This window comes from Alligator mississippiensis, chromosome 11 (assembly GCF_030867095.1).
Source record: "Alligator mississippiensis isolate rAllMis1 chromosome 11, rAllMis1, whole genome shotgun sequence".
In the NCBI taxonomy this organism is placed as follows: Eukaryota; Metazoa; Chordata; order Crocodylia; family Alligatoridae; genus Alligator; species Alligator mississippiensis.
This window is the reverse complement of record NC_081834.1, coordinates 66884185-66908040: the sequence shown is the minus strand read 5'-3', so window position 1 is coordinate 66908040 and position 23856 is coordinate 66884185.

The window sequence follows — 23856 nt, the reverse complement described above, 5'->3', positions numbered from 1 at the left end:
GCTGTAGGCCAATATGCTTCTTGGTTGAATGGAGGGTTAAAGGAGCAAGAGCCCCACACTGTGCTGCTTCCCCTGCAGGCAAATACGCAAGAGCCTGTCAAGTCAGGGAGAGCTGGTCCTGACCCAACCTCCCTGAGTCCCCAGGGAATTATATTTTCCCGTGCTGCAGATGGGGCTCAGATGCATCATAACATGATTAATCTCTGGGGCAGTTGGTTGATTTGACCAAAGAAGGCCAGGAGGATGGACTAATAAGCCATGTAGCCTGTCCTGGGTTTCAGTGAGACAGCAGGGCAAAGATTTGGGGAATGGGAAAGGAGGGTTTGGCTCCCAAGGAGGAGTAGGAAGAGCTGATTGACTACCTGCTTCTGTAGGGAGGTGTCCTGAGACTGGGGTGAGAAGCCCTACCCTAAGGAAGGGATATTTGTGCTACTGCTGTGTTGGCTTCTCCTTGTAGTACAGAGGGCCATGTGGAGAATCTGGAGAATGGCCTGAATGCCCTCCATCTATCTCTAGGGTGTGGCAATGAGGGACTGCTCTGTCTTCTTAAAAATATGGAAGTTCTCCATTAATGTATGCATGGTTGGTGTCATGCAGACTGGTCTGTCTGGCCCCCAATGCGGGCAGAGCCATCTCAGGGGTTTGGAAGCAGAAATTAGCCATGGTGCCACATTTTCCCACCATTCCCCTGACCCCCAACTTGCCCACAGCCTGCCTCGGATGCACCAGTTGCATTGGCAGCTGGGAGAAGAACGGATGAAGGACCCTCGTTACCTCTGTACTGGGTGAGGAGGGCCTGTGGGTATTCTCCTGGACATAAGTATGCACAGCCAAAGCAGCAGCGAGATCCCTTCATGCAACTGAGAGTAAAAGCAATAAAATAAAGGCTTCTGGTGAATTTTTTCCCCATGAACAATTCCCTTCCCAACTGGTGCATGCACAAACCTGTTCTCCTCTTTGCAAGGTGCTTTCAAGCAGCAGCAGAATTGTCCTTGCCGCTCAGCTTCAGCTCCCTGCAGGGGGTTGCAATGAGGATGGAGCTGGGCTGTTCCCAGTGGGGGCAGATGACAGAACAAGGAGCAGTGGAGTTTCACATGAACCTTTACTGCCTCTTTGTGTCCAGAAAAGAGAAAGCACGATCAGAACTCAATAGGACGTGGCAGATTTTCCCCTCCGCCCGCAAGGGGACATGCTGTGCTATCCCGGTCCAACTGGGAGTATTCAGCCATCTACCTACAGAGAGTGCCACAAGCTGGAAATGAGCCAAGACGGGAGCACTTGATCACTAAGGCAGGCCCATCCATCGGCACCTAAAATAAACCAGCCTGCAGTCTTGCCTGGAGATTGGAGTAACACCGGCCCCACAGCCAAATGGTCTTCTCTGTCCCGGCCACCCCAAACAGGAAAGCTCTGCCCCAGAGAGATACTGGGGTTTGCTGGGGGCAGAGACCTTCACCAGCTTCCTCCGCTGCATGAACCACGGCAGCCTCCTTCCAGGAGTCTGAGCGGAGGGTCTCAATGGCAGCCCCCGCCGTGCGCAGGACTCTGTCTGAATGGGAGGATGTGAGTATTTCACTCCAGTAACAAGGCTTAATATTTCTAATGCTTCTTGAAGCAGTGTGATCAGGGACCTTGCCTTGGCACACCGTGTTATCCCTCACCTGGTCTGACATGAATCTCTCGAACTGACGGGATTCTCCCGTTCCTCAGACGGGGTAAGTGCAGCTGCTTCATGTGCAGCTCATGGACCGACTCTGCATAACCTTTCTTTCTCTCCCCTGTCGTGGTGCAGTCCCAGGGGCCAAACTTTTGAGGACAAAGGCCCTTGGTGCTTAAAGTGCTTGCAAGTGATCCAAACTGCCAGCCTCTGGCTGCTTTACTGCTTCATCCAGGAAGAGCACAGACCATCTGCAGACACTTCCTCAAAGGGTATTATTTGTACCTGAAAGCTTGAAAAGAAGAGTTTTCTAATATTCTAAAAGATATCAGACTTACCCCCAAAACCTTGTCTGCCTGTGTCCTTAGACTAACGTGGCTACAACCTACACCCCTAATGACAACAAATGCATCTCGGTGCCTTGCCTCAGTCTGGGAGGCTCAGGTCCCCAATACCATGCTGGTGACAGGCACAGGGCCATGTCTCAGGATGCTCTTGGTGTGTCTGTATTTCCCCCAGATATCAGGGCATGCAGCTATCGACCCCTCAGAGGACTTTGCAGGATGTGTTACCTGTCCCTAGATCTTTGTTTGGGCCCCACAGCCCCCTTCCCTTCTGATCCGAAAGCAAATGGGATTTAAAAGAAGGTTTAAAAGAAGGCGGCCAGCCTCTTGCACTTCTGCACAGTCACATAAGCAAGGGCATTCATCAGTCTTTGCTGCGGCTGAGCTCAGGTCTCGCATCCCTATAAGCTTTAAACAAATACAGGGTGCAAGGCTGGGTGTGGAGAGGGAAGCCAAGGGGAAAGAAATGCACCGTACGTGCATGTAAGTTACAGATTTCTCTGGAGAGCCATTTACATGGCAGGGTATGATCCAAATTCAATCCAGAACATGTTAGTGCTGGAGATGATGGTAGCAGAGATAAGCCTGATAACATTTGATTGCAAAGCTTCTCTGTAAGCACCGTATTAAAAAATCAAATGCCCTCCTTCGTCTGTTATTGTGAAGGAAATGAGCTGTTATTTCTAATGCTGTTTACCTAGCTGTGAGACGGCAAATGGGAGCCCTAGCAAATCGCGTTGTATTGTTTTGTTACTATCAATTACCACAAACCCAGAGACACGTAATGTAATCCAAGGGCTTGTCATTAATTACAGCAATTTGTAGGGGGGATTGCATGGCTCAGGGGTGCAGTGATGGCATTAGAGTAGCTTGCGTTATGGAAAAACTAAACCTGAACACAAAATATAGGCTCACTTAAACGCATATCCTGGGGTACTGGTCAGGAATGGAAATGGGCTGAGTGCAGGGGAAAGGGACAGGTGAAACCACTAAGACCTGCTCATTGGAAATGCTGAGACGACGTGTGTTTGTGCTCCCGATCCATTCGCTCCTCCTTGCAGAGGAAGAGGACAAGCACAAGAGAGATGGGGAAAGGCACAGCTCCGGGGAGGATGGCACAGCTCCATCCTGTGTTCTTGCCAGACGGAGCCAACTAACAAATGTGCAAGGAAAAATTTGATGTAGAGGTGGCGAGATGGATCAGGTCTCATCTTGGGCAGCCCATGGGGGATTAGGGCAGGATTATATCCAGAAGTTAATTTCCTTGGTTCACCAGAGGGTAAATGGTAGAACATGGTTCGGTTAAGATTTACAAGCCCCTCACCCATGTCCTGGGGAACTACATTCCCCTTAGGTACCTTTGGACATGAACCTGGGGATCTGGGGCAGATGCTGGGTGAGGATGTCGCTCCTCTCCACAGCTGTATGAACAGCCAGCTGCAGGGAGCACGGCCTGAGCCCCGCAAGGGTCACACCTCTGGCAAGGGCAGGATGGGGACCAGCACGCCTAAATGTGTGCACAGCCTCTTGTTCTGCATGTGCTGGAGGCTGGCAGTAACCGGGGCCTGGATCAAACGCAGAGGTGTAGCAAGTGCTGGTCCCAGGGCCGGTGGTGACACTCAGCCGTTGCCCAGTCTGGCTTTCTTTGGGCACTCCCCCTTCACTTTCATAGATTCATAGATGTTAGGGTCGGAAGGGACCTCAATAGATCATCGAGTCCGACCCCCTGCATAAGCAGGAAAGAGTGCTGGGTCTAGATGACCCCAGCTAGATACTCATCTAACCTCCTCTTGAAGACCCCCAGGGTAGGGGAGAGCACCACCTCCCTTGGGAGCCTGTTCCAGACCTTGGCCACTCTAACTGTGAAGAAGTTCTTCCTAATGTCCAGTCTAAATCTGCTCTCTGCTAGCTTGTGGCCATTATTTCTTGTAACCCCCAGGGGCGCCTTGGTGAATAAAACCACCAATTCCCTTCTGTGCCCCCGTGATGAACTTATAGGCAGCCACAAGGTCGCCTCTCAAACTTCTCTTGCGGAGGCTGAAAAGGTCCAGTTTCTCTAGTCTCTCCTCGTAGGGCTTGGTCTGTAGGCCCTTGACCATACGAGTGGCCCTTCTCTGGACCCTCTCCAGGTTATCTGCATACTTTTTGAAGTGTGGCGCCCAGAATTGCACGCAGTACTCCAACTGCGGTCTGAGCAGCGCCCGATAGAGTGGAAGTATCACCTCCTTGGACCTATTTGTCATGCATCTGCTGATGCACGATAAAGTGACATTGGCTTTTCTGATGGCTTCGTCACACTGCCGACTCATGTTCATCTTGGAGTCCACTAGGACTCCAAGATCCCTTTCCACTTCAGTGCCACCAAGCAGGTCATTCCCTAGGCTGTAGGTGTGCTGGACATTTTTCCTCCCTAGGTGCAGCACTTTGCATTTCTCCTTGTTGAACTGCATTCTGTTGTTTTCTGTTCACTTGTCCAACCTGTCCAGGTCTGCCTGCAGCTGTTCCCTGCCCTCCGGCGTGTCCACTTCTCCCCATAGCTTTTGTGTCATCTGCAAACTTGGACAGAGTACATTTCACTCCCTCGTCCAAGTCACTGATGAAGACATTAAAGAGTATCAGTCCAAGGACCGAACCCTGCGGGACCCCACTGCCCACACCCTTCCAGGTCGAAACCGACCCATCCACCACGACTCTCTGGGTGCGACCCTCTAGCCAATTCGCCACCCACCGGACTGTGTAGTCATCCAAGTCACAGCCTCTTAACTTGTTCACCAGTATGGGGTGGGATACCGTATCGAAGGCCTTCCTGAAGTCTAAGTATACGACATCCACCCCTACTCCTGTGTCCAGGTGTTTCGTAACCTGGTCATAAAAAGAGACTAGATTGGTCAGGCACGATCTGCCTGCCACGAACCCGTGCTGGTTTCCCCTCAGCATAATTTGTCCTGCCGGGCTCTCACAAATGTGAGCCTTGATAATTTTTTCAAAGACTTTACCACGGATGGAGGTGAGACTGACTGGCCTATAGTTGCCCGGGTCCTCCTTCCTCCCCTTCTTGAAAATGGGGACCACGTTGGCCCTTTTCCAGTCCTCCGGGACTTGGCCCATGCGCCATGAGCGTTCAAATATTCCCGCCAGTGGCTTTGCAATGATGTCGGCCAGTGCCTTCAGCACCCTCAGATGGAGCCCATCCGGGCCTGCCGACTTAAAGGCATCCAGTTCTTCCAAGTGACTCTGCACCATCTCAAGGTCTACGCATGAAAGTCTGGCGCCTTGCTGCTGCCTCTCTACAACCCCAGTGAGAGACTTGTCGTGCCCCTCGCTTAGGAACACTGAGGCAAAGAACTCGTTGAGGAGTTCAGCCTTGTCCCCCCTCTCTGTCACCAATTGTTTCTGCCCTTTTAGCAGGGGTCCTATTCCTCCCTTAGCCTTCCTTTTACTCCCAATATATCTAAAAAACAATTTCTTGTTGTCTTTTACTTGGGTTGCCATCCTCAGCTCCATGGTAGCTTTGGCCTGCCTAACTGCCTCCCTACAAGCACGAGCAGAGGAGGTATATTCATCTTTCATAGATTTCATAGACATTAGGGCTGTAAGGGACCTTGGAAGATCATCGAGTCCAGCCCCCCGCCCAAAGGGCAGGAAGTCAGCTGGGGTCATAGGGTCCCAGCAAGATAAGCATCCAGTTTCATCTTGAAGGTGTTCAATGAAGGCACTTGAACAACCTCCGGTGGCAGGCTGTTCCAGACCTTGGGGGCTCGGACAGTAAAGAAATTCTTCCTTATGTCCAGCCTGAAACGATCTTGTAGTAGTTTGTGACCATTCGACCTCATCATCCCTTGGGGCGCTTTGGTGAACAAATGTTCCCCCAGATACTGGTGGTCACCCCTGATAAACTTGTAGGTGGCCATCAGATCACCCCTGAGCCTGCGCTTTTCCAGGCTAAAGAGCCCCAGGGCTCTCAGCCTGTCATCGTAGGGTCTGCTTCCCTGACTTCTGATCATGCGCATGGATGGCTCTTCTCTGGACTCTCTCAAGCTTCTCCACATCCTTTTTGAATTGTGGAGCCCAAAACTGGACGCAGTACTCCAGCTGCGGCCTCACTAAGGCCAAGTACAGGGGGAGAATGACGTCCCGGGATTTGCTTGAGAAGCATCTATGGATGCAAGCCAGCGTTTTGGTCGCTTTACTAGCCACAGCATCACATTGCAGGCTCATGTTCATCTTGTGGTCAATGATGACCCTCAAGTCTCTTTCTTCCATAGTGCTAGTCAACATAGCACTGCCGAGCCTATAAGGATGCTGCGGGTTTTTTTTCCCAAGGTGGAGAACCTTGCATTTATCGGTGTTGAACACCATCAGATTCTCATCTGCCCACTTGCTGAGCCTGTCCAGGTCAGCCTGGATAATCCGCCTGTCTTCTGGGGTGGATGCTTTGCCCCAAAGTTTGGTGTCATCGGCGAACTTGGCCAGTCCGCTTCTGACTCCCGTGTCCACATCATTAATGAAGATGTTGAACAGTATGGGTCCAAGGACAGAGCCCTGGGGGACCCCACTGGTCACTGGTCTTTAGTGATCTCACCCTGTTTCCACTTTTTATGTGCTCCCCTTTTGGCCCTTAGGCTGCCCTGGATTTCTCTGGTCAGCCATGGAAGCCTCCTGGCCCCTTTCCCTCTTTTGCCTCGCTCGGGGATCGTCTTGCTTTGTGCCCGAAGGATCGTTTCCTTAAGGCACAGCCACCCTTCTTGGGCTCCCATCCCTTCAAAACTCCTACTCTGCAGTGCGTCCTTGACTAATCGCCTGAGTGCAATAAGATCAGCTTTCCTAAAGTCTAGCACTTTCACCCTACTAGTTACCTTACCCACTCGACGTCTTATGTTGAATTCTATTATTAGGTGATCACTGTCTCCCAAATGGCTACCGATCTGGAGGTCCCCTATCATGTCATCCCCTGTTGCCAATACCAGATCCAGTATGGCATTCCCCCTAGTGGGACCATACACCTCCTGTGTCAGGTGGAGGTCCTGTACACAGGTTAGAAACGTGCGTGAGCAATGGGACATTGCTGTCTGCGTCTCCCAGCAGGTGTCCGGGTAGTTTAGGTCCCACATGACTACCGCCTCTTTAACTTTTATGGTCTCCGAGACTTGCCTCAGGAGCCCCGCATCTATTTCTTCCCCTTGGTGTGGGGGTCTGTAGCAGACCCCTACCACCAAATCCCTTTCTCCTTGCCCCCCATGTAGCCTAACCCACAATCCTTCTACTTCCTCAACCTCAGATTCTGTCTTGATGAGGGTTGATGTATATTGCTCACTGACATAAAGTGCAACCCCCCCGCCCCTTTCTTCCCCGACCTGTCCTTCCTGTACAATCTATAGTCCTCAATATGTACCGCCCAGTCATGGGATGAATCCCACCAGGTCTCTGTTAGCCCCACTAAGTCATAGGTGTTTAGTGCAAGCAGGAGCGCTAATTCATCCTGCTTGTTCCCCATGCTACTAGCATTAGTATATAGGCACTTGAGCCCTGCGACTGGTGCCTTCTGCCACTCAAATACCATCAACCAGTTCTTCTGTGAAATACCCCAGCTACTCAAGCTCTCCTGCTCTGACACATACTGCAGAGAGCTGGCAGCCCTTGCCTTCAGTGTGTTTTTATGTTTAGGCTGTTTTGTTTTCATCGTTGTGTCGTATGTTCAGATCTTCACCGCAGTGTGGAGAATCCCCTCTGAGCAGGGCCGGCAGAAAGCCTTCTCCACCTGCATTCCTCACCTGATTGTGGTCTCCCTGTTTATCTTCACTGGTGCCTTCGCCTACGTGAAACCCACCTCCTACTTCCCATCCTCTCTAGATCTTCTGACAGCTGTTCTGTATTCTGTGGTTCCTCCAATGGTAAATTCATTCATCTATAGCATGAGGAAAAAGGATATCAATTGTGCTCTGAGAAAACTGCTCCAAAGGCAGATGCTCTCCAAGAACAGGATGTCCCTTTTTACTTCGTGCATTTGGTTTACTACTTTGTTTCTTTAGATCTATAATGAAATCATGAAATTACGTTTTCATAATGTCTTGTGCATTCTGCTTATGAAACATGACAGTTCTCAGCTATATTCAGCAATGCGATAAAGTCTGTGTTACTCAACTAGAGCCATTTTGTGTTAGCATTGTTGAAGTGCAAGTGAAAAAGTCTGGTGTTCCTTGTGACACCTCAGATAAATCCTTTTAATTCCAAGATGATGACGACTTGTGGGGTGTGGTTTTCTAAATTATATGATGAATGATTTGGATGGCAGAATAGAGAGCTGCCTAAGAAAATTTGCGGCTGGCACAAAACTGGGAAGGCTTGCAAACACCCCGGAGGACAAGAGTGGAATCCGAATGATTTTAATAGGTCATCTGATTATCTAACTGGGTGAGAGGTAACAGGGTGAAAGCCAGTATGGATAAATTTAAGATGCTACATCCAGGAAAAAGTAATGATAAGCACAAATACAGAATGGGAGATAAGTGTCAGGGAGCCAGCATTTATATGAAGGATCCAGGAGCTTTGGGAGATCACAGACTCAACATAAATTGGCAATTTGTTTCAATTGTAAAGAAAGCAAATGCAATTTTTAAGCTGTCTTAATAGGTGCAAGACACTTGAGGTGACAGTGACACTTCTTAGTGCTGGTCTGGACTTCACTTTTTAAGAAGGAAAGGGAGAGGTTGGAGGAGGTATCCAGGTGGGCGAGAAATGAAATAATAAAGTCTTTGAAAGGCAGCCTGTATAAGAAAAATTTGACGGAACTGGCCAAGGCTAGTTAGGGACAGATAATCCTTAGTTATTTTCAAAGCTGATTGATAATAATGTTCAGGATTATTGCTTCTGCAGTAGACTCACAAGACTAATGTATATATAGCATGAGTAAGGATGGAAAATTAAGTATGTCCCTAACAGTTGTTTAACCTACATTTAATCTTACCAAGTTAGGTAAAAATTCTAGTATTGTATATATTCTATAATATATTTTAATATTTTTTTCTCCAATGTTGCAAGGAGCGCTATTGGGATGTCTTTGCAATGCTATGTAAAGGACACGTCATTATGATAGAGCAGGGGATCACCAACATTTTCCACTTTTAGGCAAGATTGACCCGGCTCAGGGGAAAACTAGGGTGATACCAAAACCAGGTGACTACTTCCACTTTTCGACAGTGCTGCTTCTTTTTGGTGCCCAGCTGCAGTACAGCACCGCTCAGAGTAAGAGAAGGCCCCTGTTAGCAAAAGACCTTCCTCCGCAGGGTGGATACAATGGGGTCATGGGCTCTAGATAGTCAACTGCTGTGATGAAGTCCAGACAAAACTGATAAGGTCAAAATGAAATGTTTTGGGACAGTTTGGTTCATTAAAAAAAAAAAAAAAATCTCAATTTGGGGATTGAGAAAGGTTGATATTTTAAAAATTCTCCTATGATGGGATCATTGTTTCTGGCCATGGGAACATCCATGAAGAGAGCGAGTTCCAAACACCACAAATCTTCCAGCTGCTGGACTCCAACCAACCCCTGTCCCAAGTGGGAACTCCCACTACAGTAAGTTAGCATGGAGGCTGAAGGACAGAGACACATATTGTCAGATCAGGCTCTGGCATCTGTCAGGTTCAGATCAAGAGAAATCAGGTCCATGAATGAATCTCTTATCTCTTGATGCTCCTTGTGGAGCCTGCCTGGCATGGGCTGTACATGGCATGAGGCTGCATGCGGATGTCTGCTTGATGTGGCACCTGTGCCAGGCTAGCCCTGTGTACTAGACTGGGGGTTTGTCTAGATTGGGCTCATTCACCCACCCTACACACAGGATCCAGTGTGCACAGTCAGCTACACATCTGCTTCACTGGGCAGTTCTTACTGTGCAGTTATTCATTATTTGCTTTAGCAAGAACTAAATGAACATACAGTACTCGCCATGACTGCGCAGTCCCGAAGGCGCACAGGTCATTTCAAACCCTACTGTGCAGGAGCAATGAAACAATACTCAGGAGATCATTGCTACTGCACGGTAGCAGCAGCATCACAGTTAGAGCCCGCCAATGCTACGATGCCACAGCGATGAACAATATCCCTGTAGATCATCACTACAGCGACCTAGCATCTTGTATAGACACCTTTAGCCTGGTGCAAACGCTACATGCCATGAACAACATGTGCCCCTGGAAGTTGGGGGGGAACGGCGACTGCCTGCAGGTGGCGGTGGTGGCAGCGCACAGGGAGCTCCCGCAGGCAGCCATGGTAGTGTCAGCGGTGGGGGATGGGGGAATGGCAAGTGCTGACGGGCAGTCAGCGACCACCTGCAGAAACCACCAGCCACGTTGGCAGTGGCCAGTGGCGATCCGACACCATCCACAGATGCTGTCAGCAGTGTTGGCAGTCGGTGGGGAGGGTGGGTGGTACTGGCAAGTGGCAACTGCCCACAAGCACCGGCGGTCATTCTTCAGGGAGTGCACCACCAATCAAAGGGGGCACACATGCACCTGCATACACCCCTGCGCATCTCCAATGCCACATGCAGTACGCACCCCCAGTGAGCTGCTGTGGGTAGCATGTGCCGCAGGCTGGCCCCTCGCATCTAATGCTGTGCACAGTGCTGAGGCCAGGTTGTGTTGTGTGTGGTGTGCAGGGCTACAGTTGTACACATGGGGCAAGCACCACACGTAACCAGCCCACAATGCACATTGCATGCAGTGCCTCTACTAAACCACCCCTGTGGGCTTGATTTGGCAGCTGGGGTCCATCTGTGTTTGACTCCGCTGGGTTCAAGGGAAGCTGGTGGTGGAAGAAATCAGGGGGAGCTGGGACCTTGGATGGATACGAGTCAGGGGAAAGTGGTCCTTGCGGCTGTCATATTCATGACAGTAGATACAGAACCAGGACCCTGCTAATTATTGCTGAGCTAATATTTTGTCAATGTGATGTCTTGCAATGGAGCTTGTTTGTCTGAGTTATGGAATATATTAACTATATTTAGAATTATTTTTTTTGCACTTTACAACTTGACTTTTTCCTTGTGTTATTTCCTCACATAAAACTACGTAGGAACTAACCCAATTGCAACTTGGTGCCTCCCTGCATGCTAAGGTGCCCAGGCTGGCTAACTGGGACAACAGAGCCAGATAGAGAAGCTCAGGGCCTTCTCAGAGATCCCATGACTTGTGTTATGAGGGAGATTAAACCAGAGCATGGCTCTTCTGTACAGCTCAGACTATTTACATCTGGGCTTTTCCTTCTGAGCTGTGCAGGACTTAAGGGAATGAGTCCCATGAGCCTTTGGAAGAAAACAAGGGCAAAATTGTTGTCTTGCTTCACTCCTTTTCTACAAGGCAGGGTTGAGGTCAGCTGCACACTCAGAAACCTGGTTGGATTTACTCCAGTCATTTAGTGATAGAGGGAGCAGAGAAAGACCTCTGAGTTAGCTGTGCTTCTGGGGACCTAGACTAGTGGTTGGTGCAGAGGAGATCTGAGAGATCAACTAGTCAAGAGCAAAGGATCTCAGCAGGGGAACCGTGAATATGACACAAGGCATAAGAAAGCTTCCACAGAAACAATTTCAGTAAGTTTTCTGCATCAGTGAAGTGTCCTGTCTTAGTAAGATGCAGAGGAGATTTAAGAATATAAAATTTGGAAAACCTGGTTACGAAAATCTACATACATACTGCATTGTATGTATAATAGATTCAAAGCTACAAGAGTGAATGAAGAATATTTCACTGTTTTTGCTATTAATTCAGATAAAGTTATACATTTTATTGGGAGTCGGGTGGAGGGTGGGGTGGAAATCAGACCTCTAAGGACATCAAATTTTATATATCTTTTATTTCACGTGTATTTATTTCTAACATACATTTTCTTGGTGAGATGGATAAATTATAGACTTTTGGATTTAAATCAATAAAAATAAAAAGATTTAAATCCTGAGTTGTGGCTTGGCTAACATTTTCTTCACTTTCTAAACGAAATATCAAAATAATTGATTTTATGTAGGGTCTTGCCAGGGAAAAATAAGTTATTAAAATCAAATTTTCCATGAGGCAAAAAAAGGAATATTTACATTCTTAGTATGAAATTTGGAGACATTATTAATGGGAATATCAAAGCCACTGAGTTTGTTACTCTCCTCCTTACCACTGCCCTTGTTCTACTATACCCAGGACTTGCACGGTGCCCTTGGAAGGAAGATGCCCAACTGCACCACTGTAACCGAGTTCCTCCTCCTGGGCTTCTCTGACACTCGGCAGCTGCAGATCTTACACTTTGTCATCTTTCTCGCAGCGTACCTGGCAGCTCTGGTGGGGAAACTCCTTGTCATCACTGTTGTAACTACGGACCACCACCTCCACACCCCCATGTACTACTTTTTGGCAAATTTCTCCATTCTTGACCTTGGATCCATCTCTGTCATTGTCCCCAAGTCCCTGTCCAATTCTCTCTTAAACACCAGGACAATTTCCTATGCTGGATGTGTGTCCCAGGTCTTTTTCTTTTTCCGTTTTTGTATAGCTGGTTTTGCACTCCTAACTATCATGGCATATGACCGATAGATTGCCATCTGTAAACCACTGCATTATGGGATAATAATGAACAGGAGAGCTTGCATCCAGATGATTGCCAGTGCTTGGGTTGTTGGCGCCATCAGCTCTGCACTGCACACTGGAAGCACCTTTAGTCTACCCTTCTGCCATTCAAATATCATCAACCAGTTCTTCTGTGAAATACCCCAGCTACTCAAGCTCTCCTGCTCTGACACAAACCACAGAGAGCTGGCAGCAATTGTCTTCAGTATGTGTTCAGGTTTGGGCTGTTTTGTTTTCATTGTTGTGTCGTATGTTCAGATCTTCACCGCAATGTTAAGCATCCCCTCTGAGCAGAGCCGGCAGAAAGCCTTCTCCACCTGCATTCCTCACCTTATCGTGGTCTCCCTGTTTCTTTCCACTGGTGGCATTACCTATTTGAAGCCCATCTCTGACTCCCCGTCCCCTCTGGACCTCCTGGCAGCTGTTCTGTATTCTGTGGTGCCTCCATTGATGAATCCAGTCATCTACAGCATGAGGAACAGGGAGATCCAAGCTGCCCTCAAGCAAGTTCTCCACAGGCTGATCCTCTCCAAAACCAATCTGGCCATCTTTGTTTCATGACTTTACTTTACTTTACTTATGTTTCTTTTATAATTAACTCATGATATCATTGTTTTCATACTATAGTGTGCAACGTATTTACAGAATATGAAGGTGGTGGGTTAATTCTGTAGCTTTGTAAGGAAAATGACTCTTGACTTGGGTCATTTTGTGTAAACACTGTTGAAGCAGTAAAGTAATGTTTCATGCATCAATTTTACCATCAGTTCCACCTCAAATAAATGCCACCAATTGCAAGACAATGAATGGAAGACTTTTATTACCAGTTGGTGTAATCCATTATTTGGATATAGGCAAATATTCAGGTTCTGTGAAGGTGGGATGAACTGCAGACACTTTAGAGGAAAGGCACAGAATTCAGATGGATGTGGATAGACTGGGAATCTGGGCTAGGAACAACAAGACGGAGTCCAAGGAAACAAATGTAGTTGCTGCACCTAGGGGAGAATAATCAAAAGCACAGATACAAATTGGGTTATAAAAGGCTGTGTAGTATGATTGTTGAAAAGAATCTGCAGGGTCTGGTGGCTCACGGACTCCATATGAATCACCAATTTGATGTAGCTACAGAAATATTAATGCAGTTCTTTGCTGCAACAACAGGAGTATTACATGTTAAACATGGGAAGTGATAGTACCACTCGACATGGTGCTAGTTAGGCTTCACCTAAACTACTGTGTGAATTTCTGGGCTTCACATTTTAAGAAGGAATATGAAGAAGTTGGAGAAGTTCAGAGATAGGTGACAAACATGATAAATGGTTGAAACACAAACCATGTTAAGGAGAGATGGAGAGAAGTAGGCATATTTAGCTTGAAGAAAAGGTAATTAAGAGACCGATCATAGCACTGTTGAAATATCTGAAAAACTGCTGTACAGAAAAGGGTGAAAAATTGTTCTCCCTTGTTGAATAGGGGAGGACATCAAACTTCAGATTACAGCAAAGTAGATTTAGATTAGATTTCAGGGGGAAAAGCACCCTTGTTTCTAGACCAGTGTGGACGTGGAATAGACTGCCCAGGGACGTTGTGGAGTTTCCTTCATTTCAGGTTTTCAAAAAGAGGATAGTCATTGCTCATGGATGACTTAGGAGTAACAGTCTTGCATTTGTGTAGGGGATGGACCACATGATCCTGGAGGCCCCTTCTAACCCTATGAGTTTATTATTATCATCATTGTAATAGCATCATGAAAATATAGTGGATTAAAACAGTCAACTGCAAGTGAATGGACAATGAGACAGTAGGATTATTTTGTGTCTTATTATGCAATCTCTCTTTTTTTTCTTTTTCCTTTGGAGGGTAGACAGACAGATGGGTACTAGTCCTCCTAATAGTTCATGCATGTGTGAAGGGCTGGAACTCGAGTTGACATGACTAAAGTTTGTGAACTTGTCCATTTATACTAACACACCACTTTCCAAATACGTTTTAAGGGAAATTTGCTGATCAACTTTGCTACTGATCACAAAACACATTACTTTGTTTTGATCATTGTAAGGGAGGGTTACCATATCACTGGGGAAAAAAGTTCAGGGCCATAGACATCTGTTTAGTGCTGCTTAAACAAGTTGAGGTTTTTGTTTTGTTTTTTTTTTTAAATACCCTAAAGAATGTTAGGTGCTTACTTTAAATGAGATTTAAGGTCTCAAACTCACTTGCCTGTTTCAAAATATTCATAGGATCCTAGGACTGGAAAGGAGAGTATTGCTTCCTCCGATGATATGTTTGGTCCTAATACAACAACACTGTTCTCCAGGTGCATCTATTCATGCAATTAGCACAGCCAAATGAACTCCAGCACAGTTCTTGCTGGAGTTTCTTGTTCCTGGGTGCAGCATTAGAGTAGATGGCATTAGATTAGCAATTTGATCCCAGTCACCTTAGGTAGTGGAGGGGCCACAGAGGACAGGGGGTGGGGTGGGAGACCTGTTCATGGCCCCTGTGTGGAGATCAGGATCTCAGTCCAGCTTGATGGTGCTGGTTTGGGGTGATGCCTTGTGTTTTGTCTCTTCTGCTTCTTGGGAGCAAATGTATCCCTTCTCACTGTTATGGTATGTGACTGATACATTGCTGTCTGCAAATCACTGCATTATGAGATAATAATGAACAGGAGAGCCTGCGTCCAGACAGTTGCTGGTACTTGGGCTGCTAGTGTCATCTACTCTGCACTGCTCAGAAGATCATCGAGTCCGGCCCTCTGCCCCAGGGGCAGTCAGTCAGCCGGGATCATAGGATCACAGCAAGATAAATATCCAAATCTCTTGAAGGCATTCAAGGTAGGCACTTGAACCACCTCCAGTGGCAGTCTATTCCTAATCTTGGGGGCTCAGACATTAAAGAAGGTCCAGCCTGAAATGGTCACAGAGGAGTTTGTGATCCTTAGACCTTGTCATCCCTTGAGGCACTCTGGTAAACAGACATTCCCCCAGATCCTGGTGGTCACCCCTGATAAACTTATGTGGCCACCAGATCACACCTGTGCCTGCACTTCCAGGCAGAAGAGTCCCAAGGCTCTCAGCCTCTCATCATAAGGTCTGTTTTCCTGACCTCTGACCATGCGTGTGCCTCTCCTCTGCATTCTCTCAAGTTTATCCATATCCTTTTTGAATTGTGGAGGCCAAAACTGGATGCAGTACTCCAGCTGCGGCCTCACCAAGGCCGAGTGCAATGGGAGAATGACATCCTGGGATTTACTTGAGAAGCATCTGTGCAAGCAGGCCAGTGTTGTGCTCACTTTACTGACTGCAGCATCACATTGAAGGCTCAAATTCATCTTGTGTTCAATCATGACCCCCAAGTCCCTTTCATCTGTAGTGCTAGCCAGCATAGTACTGCTGAGCCTATAAGGATGTTGCAGTTTTTTCCTCTGAAGGTGGAGAACCTTATATTTTTGAGTGTTAAACACCATCAGGTTCTCGTCCACCCAATACCTGAGCCTGTTGAGGTCAACCTGGACCACCCCTCTCTCCTCCGGTGTGGATGCTTTACCCCAGAGTTTGGTGTTCTCTGCAAACTTGGCCAGTCTGCTTCGGACACCAATGTCTACATCATTAATTCAAATGTTAAATAGTATAGGTGCTAGGACAGAGCCCTAAGGGACCCAACTGATCACAAGGCACCATGATGATTGACTTCCGTCAACCACCACCCTCTGGGTGGAGACTCAATTCCTCAGCCAGTGGATCGTGGTGAGGCCAAGGCCACAGTTAGCCAGTTTTGCCAAGAGGTGATCATGGGATACCAGATTGAAGGCTTTTTTCAAGTCAAGATATACTACAGATATACTCTTCCCCCTTGTCCAGGTGATAGGATACATGGTGATAGGATGGTGATAGGATACATGGTCATAAAAGGAAATGAGATTGGACAAGGCTGAACTCCTCAATGAGTTCTTTGCCTTAGTGTTCATAAGCGAGGGGCAAGACAAGGATCTCACTCAGATTGTAAAGAGGCAGCAGCAGGGCGCCAGACTGCCATGCGTAGACCCTTAGATGGTGCAGAGGCACTTGGAGGAACTGGATGCCTTTAAGTCGGCAGGCCCGAATGAGCTCCATTCGAGGGTGCTGAAGGCACTGGCTGACGTCACTGCACAGCCACTGGCAGTAATATTTGAACACTCGTGGTGCATTGGCCAGGTCCCGGAGGGCTGGAAAAGGGCCATTGTGGTCCCCATTTTCAAGAAGGGGAGGAAGAAGGACCCGGGCAACTACAGGCCAGTCAGTCTCACCTCCATTCTTGGCAAAGTCTTTGAAAAAATTATCAAGGCTCACATTTGTGAGAGCCCGGCAGGACAAATTATGCTGCAGGGAAACCAGCATGGGTTCATAGCAGGTAGATCATGCCTGACTAATCTAGTCTCTTTTTATGACCAGGTTACAAAACACCTGGATGCAGGAGTAGGGGTGGATGTTGTATACTTAGACTTCAGGAAGGCCTTCGATACAGTATCCCATCCCATACTGGTGAACAAGTTAAGAGGCTGTGACTTGGGTGACTACACAGTCCGGTGGGTGGCGAATTGGCTAGAGGGTTGTACCCGGAGAGTCGTAGTGGATGGGTCAGTATCGACCTGAAAGGGTGTGGGCAGTAGGGTCCTACAGGGCTCGGTCCTAGGACTGATACTCTTCAATGTCTTCATCAGCGACTTGGACGAGGGAGTGAAGTGTACTCTGTCCAAGTTTGCGGATGACAGAAAGCTATGGGGAGAAGTGGACATGCCGGAGGGCAGGGAACAGCTGCAGGCAGACCTGGACAGGTTGGACAAGTGGGCAGAAAACAACAGGATGCAGTTCAACAAGGAGAAGTGCAAAGTGCTGCACCTAGGGAGGAAAAATGTCCAGCATACCTACTGCCTAGAAAATAACCTGCTTGGTGGCACGGAAGCAGAAAGGGATCTTGGAGTCCTAGTAGACTCCAAGGTGAACATGAGTCGGCAGTGTGACAAAGCCATCAGAAAAGCTAATGGCACTTTATCGTGCATCAGCAGATGCATGATGAACAGATCCAAAAAAGTGATATTTCCCCTCTACCGGGCGCTGGTCAGACCACAGTTGGAGTACTGTATGCAATTTTGGGTGCCGCACTTCACGAGGGATGTGGAGAACCTGGAGAGGGTCCAGAGAAGGCCACTTGTATGGTTAAGGGCTTGCAGGCCAAGCCCTACGAGGAGAGACGAGAGAACCTGGACCTCTTCAGCCTGCGTAAGAGAAGGTTGAGAGGCGACCTTGTGGCTGCCTATAAGTTCATCACGGGGGCAAAGAAGGGAATTGGTGAGGTTTTACTCACCAAGGCGCCCCCGGGGGTTACAAGAAATAATGGCCACAAGCTAGCAGAGAGCAGATTTAGACTAGACATTAGGAAGAACTTCTTCACAGTTAGAGTGGCCAAGGTCTGGAATGGGCTCCACCTCCACAGCCCCATGTACTACTTTTTGGCAATTTGTCGATCCTTGACCTTGGATCCATCTCTGTCATTGTCCCAAAATCCAAGGCCAATTCTCTCTTAAACACCAGGACAATTTCCTATGCTGGATGTGTGTCCCAGGTCTTTGTCTTCTTTTCCTTTTCTACAGTCAGTTTTTCATTTCTCACCATCATGGCATATGATCGGTACGTTGCCATCTGCAAGCCACTGCATTATGGGATAATTATGAACAGGAGAGGTTGCGTCCAGACAGTTGCCGGTACTTGGGCTGCTGGTGTCATCTACTCTGCACTGCACACTGGGAGCACCTTTAGTCTCCCCTTCTGCCACTCAAATACCATCAACCAGTTCTTCTGTGAAATACCCCAGCTGCTCAAGCTCTCCTGCTCTGACACATACCGCAGAGAGCTGGCAGCCCTTGCCTTCAGTGTGTTTCTAGCTTTAGGCTGTTTTGTTTTCATCATTGTATCATACATTCAGATCTTCACCGCAGTGTGGAGAATCCCCTCTGAGCAGGGCTGGCAGAAAGCCTTCTCCACCTGCATTCCTCATCTGATTGTGGTCTCCCTGTTTCTTTCCACTGGATGCATTGCCTACACGAAGCCCGTCTCTGACTCCCTGTGCCCTCTGGATCTCCTGTCAGCTGTTTTGTATTCTGTGGTGACTTCATTGATGAACCCCGTCATCTACAGCATGAGGAACAAGGAGATCCAAGCTGCCCTGGAGAAACTGCTCCACAGGCTGATCCAGTCCAAGAACAATATGTCCATCATTCTTTCATGACTTTGGTTTACTTATGTTTCTTTCATAATTAAGTCATTAAATTCTAGTTTTCATACTATCGTGTGCAACCTATTTACAAAAATGAAGGTGGGGGGTTAATTCTGTAGCTTTGTACGTACAATGACACTTGACTTGGGTCATTTTGTATTAACTCCGTTGAAGAAGGAAAGCAATGTTTCATGGATCAATTTTACCATCTGTGCCACCTAAAATAAATGCCATCAATTGCAAGACGATGGATGGAAGACTTTTGTTTACTGATCGGTGTAATCAATTATTTGAATGACAGAATATACAGGCAAGTATCCAGATGATGTGAAACTGGAATTTAGTGCAAACACTTTAGAGGATAGAAACATAATTCAGATGAATCTGCATAGACTGGGGAGCTGGGCTTGGAAGAACAGGATGAAGTTCAAGGAAATAAATGCAAGTTGTTGTGTCTAGAGGAGAATATTCAAAAGCACAGATACAGATTGGGTTATAAATGTTGAAAAGGATCTGGGGGTGGGGAGGGGTTTGGTGGATCACAGGCACTGGGTCCCAGCCTCTGATCACATTGCTCTTTATAGTATTATTCTGTGACTTATTAATGCAACATGCTTGCTCTGCCATAGAAATCATACAAAGCATAGAAAATTGATGTTGGAAGGATCCTCAGGGGGTCATCTAGTCCAACCCCCTCCTCAAAGCAGGACCAGCCCCAGCTCTATCGTCCCAGTGAAGGCTACGTCTAGCAGGGTCTTAAAAACCTTGTGTCCTAGGAGAAGAAACCAGAAGTCTAGATGCACCTTGTCCCATCTAAGTGCCTGCTGTATCCTGATATCGAGTAAGACTTGATTTAATTTTTGCTTTTGTGGATTGTGTCCACAGTGGGCGAGTCCAGATGAGCTTGCATGTGTGCCTTGCAATGTTTCAAAGCCACATGTGGGGACAAAATTAGACTCCTGGATATCAAGGGGTCAAAAATACCTGCAGTGGAAAAAAGCAGTCGCTGCCCCACCCAGACCCAGAATCCCAGCAATTAAAAAATAAATCAAACCCCGCCTCCCCCCCCCGCAGTCACCAGCAGTAGCAACTACTGTCGGGGTCAATCCCCCCATACACACACACACAGCTCGGGGCAGGGTGACAGTTGTAGTAGCCACAGCCCAGGCGCTGCTGCCCCCGCTGCCCTGTGCTGCATGCAGGGGCTCTGCCATTAAGAGCCATCAGGGGGCTGGGATAGTCATCGGGGGTCTGCAGGAGCCAGCAGGGGATGGGGTCAGGCCAGGCAGCAATCCGGGGGCTGGGGGAGCAAGCGGGGGTGGTATTCCCTGCAGAAGCCATTTGGCCTTTGTTGGGGGGGGGGGGGGACTGTAACCCCTGTGTGGGGGGGGGGGGGGCAACAAAACATATAGGTATTTAGAATACACTTTATTATGATGACAGAGACACTGGTAGGCTTCCAAATTGCTTTAACACTGTAGATGTATCAGTAAAACATTGCGCAACTGATCGCTGTCTCTCTCTAGTGGTCTTTTGTTTTAATTGTGGAGGAACATGGATTTCAGGGTATTTTACAGAGTGACTTTGGGATTTTTGTATCAGGGATTTTTCAGTTTTCTGATAGGGAACACTGTAATTCCTGCTAGGGAGGCCAGTGGCAGGACCTGCCTGCTCAGAGCTGGCACGGTGGACCCAGCTGGAGAGGGCTAAACTTCTGGCTGGCTGGGGCCATGAGGACATGCTTTGACAGTTCAAAGCAGGGCATCCCACTGGGAACATTTTCTGGGTGATAGAGGCCCAGATGGCTGGGCAAACACATGGCAGTAGTGCTGCAGAAAGACCAGCTCTGCAGCCACAGCCCACTGGCAGCTGGCCCAGAGAGGCAGCTGCCTCATCTGGCTGTGCAGTCTCCATCCGGGTCTGGCGGGTGCGCAGCAGGTCACAGACAGGCAGCAGCCCCCACTGCCAGACTGCTGCAGCGGGTAAAGCGCACAGGGAGCTCTCAGGGCTGCTTCAGCAGTCTGGCTGGCACAAGGGGCAGTGGTCCCAGGTACCAATTGGCTGGCCCCCAAAAGTTCCTGAGAGTGAGTAGCCCTGAGCTACTAGACAAGCCAGCTTTTTGTACTGATGGGGCCAGGACAGGGCAGCTTTTTATAGTGCTGGGGACAGCACAGGTGCTGGCCCCCAGCTCTAGTTGCCCCTGGTTGCAGATCCAGGAGGAGCAAAGCAGGGTTATTTTGCCCCAAGTTGCACTATTTGCCCCACAACAAAGTGTATGGCCAGGCATGTGCACTGAGGCAAAAAGCCCTGGCTCAAATTTGCACTGCTTCTATTTGAGCTGTTGCAAACACATGTGCCTGCATGTGTAGATGCTCCCAGAGTATCCTTCCATTCCAAGGATGTTAGCTTTGTAATAATTTGGGCAAACTGGAATACTCAGAACTTCCCCTCAGACTGCACTTCCACTTTTAGACCTCTGACTAACTGAAAGTTGAAGCTGAATTAGTCTCACCTGGGCACTAGTTTCTTCTGTCCCTGCATACTGGCTCCTTGATGTTGCTCTTCTGCAACTGTCTAGTTTCTTCTCCACTCCAGACCTTCAGTTGTTACTTTTTATAGGACCTTGGCTTAATGACAGCAGGGCCTTTTGACACTTGTTTCACAGAATAGTAGGGCTGGAAGGGACCCCAAAGCATCATCAGGTCCAGCCCCCTGCATGAGGAGGAAAGACATCTGTGGTTAGATGACCCCAGCCAGGTGACCATCCAGTCTTCTCTTGAAGACCTCTGAGGTAGATGATTGCATGACCTCTGGGGAGAGCTTGTTCCATCATCTGGACCCCCCTAGTTGCAAAGAAGTTTTTCCTAATGTTCAGCCTGAAACTATCTTCCAGAAGTTTCTAGTTTTCCCCCAGGGCACCCTGGTGAAGAGTTGCTCACTGAGCCCCTGATGTACACCTCTGATATAGCGGTAAGCCACAATCAGGTCATCTCTCAGCCTTCTTTTCTTTAGGCTGAAGAGTCCGAGATCGCTCAGCCTGTCTTCATATGGCTTGCCATGCAAGTCCCTGATCATGCAGGTGGCCCTTCTGTGGACACTCTCAATCTTTAGCACATCCTTGTTGAAGTGCGGTGCCCAGAACTGGACGCAATACTCCAGCTGCGGCTGCACCAATGTTGGAGTAAAGCAGGAGAATCGCTTCTTTGGATTTACTGGAGATGCATCAATTGATGCATGCCAGAGTTTTATTGGCCCTAGTGGCTACTGCATCGGATTGCTGGCTCATATTCATGCTGGGGTCTATATTTACCCTCAGATCCCTTTCATTTGTAATGCTGGTCAGGTTAGCAATGCCCAGCCTGTAGGTGTGCTGGGGGGGGGGGGGGGTCTTCTTTCCCAGATGCAACACTTTGCATTTCTTTATGTTGAACCTCATCTGGTTCCGTTCTGCCCAACATGCCAGCCTGTCTGTGTCTGCTTGTATCTGCAGCCTATCTGTGGGTGTGTCTGCACAACCCCATATCTCGGTGTCATCCTCAAACTTGGCCATTCGGCTTTTCACCCCCTCATCCAGGTTGTTGATGAAGATATTGAACAGCACTGGGCCAAGTACTGACTGCCCACATCTCACCAGGATGACACCGATCCATTCATTTGGACTCTGCGTCCTGCCCTGCAACCAGTTTCACACCCACTTGGTGGTCCCACAGTTGAGCCCGATATCTTCCAGTTTTCTGATCAGTACCTCATGGGATACCAGGTCAAAGGCTTTCTGGAAGTCGAGGTATACGATGTCAACAGCTTTTCTCTCATCCAGGTGATGAGTCACCTGGTCATAGAAAGGCTGCTGGACTGTTGAACTGAGGCCATCTCTGCTATGTGGAGAGGACTCAGGTTTGTCATTCCTATACTGTAATATGCTTCCTCTCTGGCTTGACATTCACTTAAGAAGCTTGTGCGAGTTGCTTGCTTTCCCTCCAGCCAGTTGCAGTAGGCTGTTCCTCAATGGCCCACTGTTAAGAAAGGTATTATGGAGTAATCCTATTTTCTTGTTCAAAAGTTATAGCATTTCAGATAATTAATTTCTGTTGAATGTATGCCTTTGGAAAACATCCACATTTGTCTTATAGTCCATGGAAGGGATGGTGGCAGAGGGGAATATTTTTTTGTTTGGAGATTTTTGGGACCAGGAATTATAGATGGGATCATTAGTATTTTCTTTCAATAGTAAATGGCGAGAAGAGAGTTTCTGTAGATTTCTGGATGGGTGCGTCTCCAGATAAAAGACTACTTTAATTCTGGTTCTGCCTCCTGGATGTTTTGTCATGTGTTAATATGCATCTAGGGTCTACTATGTGCATTTTTTCTTCTTAAACCCAAGTGGATAAATACATGAATGCTGTGTCAATTTTAGTACAATGGAAAGGCATTTTAGAATTGGAGGACTTACAGTGTTTCCTAAAACAACCTACAACAGAAGAATAATATCAAGTAATCTTCCTTCTAAAGACATTGGGATTGGCCATTTTCTTTGACTCATTCAGAATTTGATCAATGCATTTGTTCATTGACTTTAAGCACATTAACTTTTATTTATGATGGGGTTCATTTCCGGGAAGAGGGTGATGTGGGTTTAAACCTCCCTTGGTTGAGATGATTCTGGAATCAGGTCTCCTAATTTCTGAGCACCACTACACATGCATTAACATTCTTTAGTTAATGCGCATTAAATCTAGTATCTCCACGCACTTCTGCATGTGCTCTGGGGGGTGGGGGGGAGTGGTGCTGTAAGCAGAGTGGCTCCGAGACCACCACCGCATCTTGTGTCAGCCTCCTCATGTTTAAAAATGGCAGTGAGGGTGCTTGAATTAAAGTTATTTCAATGAGCTTCAGTTCAAGCACCCCTGCTGCCATTTTTAAGCACAGGGACACTGATACATGAGATGCTGGAGGCTGCTGGAGCACGGCAATTACCATGTCCAGCAGACT